The sequence below is a fragment of the Anneissia japonica genome, unplaced genomic scaffold (assembly GCF_011630105.1).
Source record: "Anneissia japonica isolate Jap-2015-1 unplaced genomic scaffold, ASM1163010v1 scaffold165_len1371125_cov188, whole genome shotgun sequence".
Taxonomy (NCBI): Eukaryota; Metazoa; Echinodermata; class Crinoidea; order Comatulida; family Comatulidae; genus Anneissia; species Anneissia japonica.
Window position 1 is genome coordinate 836,834 of NW_022697648.1, and position 2,362 is coordinate 839,195.

The 2,362-nt window shown below is 30.1% G+C and overlaps 1 long non-coding RNA gene across 1 annotated transcript in view; it reads left to right on the top strand.

Annotated features, from left to right (window-relative positions):
- The window catches only part of LOC117102289, a 2,097-nt gene extending 1,189 nt beyond the window's left edge, over positions 1-908 (top strand). The window contains exons 2-3 of the long non-coding RNA XR_004444387.1: positions 98-218; positions 663-908. This is a non-coding gene — a long non-coding RNA (uncharacterized LOC117102289). The remainder of the gene's footprint in view (positions 1-97; positions 219-662) is intronic.
- Positions 909-2,362: the final 1,454 nt, after the last annotated feature.

The following is a 2,362-nucleotide window of genomic DNA, read 5'->3' on the forward strand; positions in this document are numbered from 1 at the left end:
ATATGACTGAGATGATTGTTTAATTATGTTACAAAAAAGTTTGTGTGCATGTGAGGTAGCTGCCATTGATTACACTTTATATTGTTTTGTGTTACAGTATGTCGACACTCCATTTCACGAATTGTTGCAAAGTGACCATGAATACCAAGTTCACCAGGACGGAACCCATCCTTGTTACATGCTGGAGCTGTGGAGCTGACCCGAGTCTATTGAACCAGGTAAATATGTAGCCTTTCTTATTTTATATTATAGGACGATACAGGGGTCCAATAGAGTATTGGTTAAAATGTTAGGATTTAATATTCGCTATTTAGTTTTATTACAAAAAAATAAAAAGTGTATTCAGTACATTTTCGACTGTCTTAAAATTTGGACCTTTTTTCGATTTGGGGTGGGATGTTGGGGAGCGTACTCATCCACTCATATTAAAATAACGCTTTATTAACATGTGCACTTTACATAGTGTATTAAATCAATCAAACAATCAATTTTATTTTCTGAATTTGTATTCCTCTACTTCATGAATGTATGAATGTCATAAAGTTTTCAAAAGGTGTTTTTAATCTAATGAGATTCATAGTTAATTAGGCCTAACTTAATACTGATGCAAAAATGAAATAGTTCGAATGTATTTCTCACTAGTTCAATCTTATTTATTTCAGTGTCTACGGTCAAATCTACGGATCCATCAATAAGTGCGAAGTCGATGTACAATTATTGTCATCGGAACACGATGTGTATTAAATTGCCTGTACACAAGTATGTGGTCTTAATTCTACAAATAATCGCGCGCGGATATTATTAGGATTTATATCACTGGATCGCCGGAATTGAATCAAATTTGCCAATTATGTTTCTTATACAACGAACAAGTAATTCTCGAACAATATTACATACTTAAATATAATTAGGCCTAAGCATTATATATATTATATAAAACTAGAATCATTATATTCTATTTATATTACGTTTATATACTTCTGATATAACATTTCAGAAGAATTCAGTAAGAATTAATAAAAGTAAACTGTAGTGTAATTTATAATACATCATTGTGTGCACTTCCTTTGTCGTAATTGCATTAATAATAATACAATATATTTCATGATTATTAATCAGTATATAATCGAATTTAATATATTATAATCTCTTCGATTCAAATATAGCATTATTACAGGCTACTATTTATATTATAAACAGTCTTTCCATAATATAATATGACACCAAAAATTACGAAACTTCTCAGAACATTAACAAGGTGCTGTCGAATTTTGCAAAACAGGAAATGACGTCGGTTGCTAGGCTACAACTAATGCATATTCAGTAACACCTGTACTCATTAGACTAATAATAAAAACTTTTAGCTCAGTTTTGACAAAATTGACAAAAAAGATTTTATTGTTAGTCTAATTAGAACAGGTGTCACTGAATATTCATGATTATGCATGAGCTTGTTGCTTAGCAACTTCGTCATTTCCGGTTTTATGTTTTTGTTGAGGGCGTCCTCGAAAGAATTGCTAGTCTAATAGATAAAGTAGCACATATATGAAGCAATTCTTCACTTTGGTTTAAAATTATAAACTTATTATAATAAGGATATTTTAGCTATTGAATTTATTACAGTAAACATAGACATTAAATAAGATGAGAAGAAATGCACAATTCCATTTGATATTTATTTTCAAGAATTGAAATCAAGTTGGGATATAATTTTAGCCTATATACATTTTATATTTATATACTGTAGGACTATATCATGTACATTCGGCAAAAATCAATAAATCAGATTTTAATTCTTAAAATGTTATATCTTATTATCTTACATGTCTATATTCTTTATAACAAACGGGTTATTTCCTCTATTAATAAGATAAACATTAGCAGTAATAATACAATATTAATAAACTACAAGAATTACTACATATTGCTAACATTTATTTTTGAGATTATTGCAGAGGAAAACATTTAAAAAATAAAATTTACACTATATTTTAATTAATTTCATATCCAGAATTTTTGCAGAAAATTTGATGAGTGACACTATTTTTGGCTATCTATTAATAATTGGTAAGTTCTGTTGCCCTTTGTGTTTCTTTCCTGATAGTTGTGGCTTCTTTGTCTACATCACTGGAATAGAAAAATATTGAGAAAAGATTAAGAAACAGAGAAAGAATTATAACGGAGTATCATCAAAACATAATATATAAATAAAAACAGAGGCAGAGCCAGTAGGTTTGAAATAGAGGGGGCCCACGAGGAGGGACTTTGCCAGTTGAAGGGTTCCCACCACCTCAGCCCCACCATGGTTGGGGATGAGGTAAGAATTTTTTCGATTATGGCACCTCTAGATGGCCATAAATGG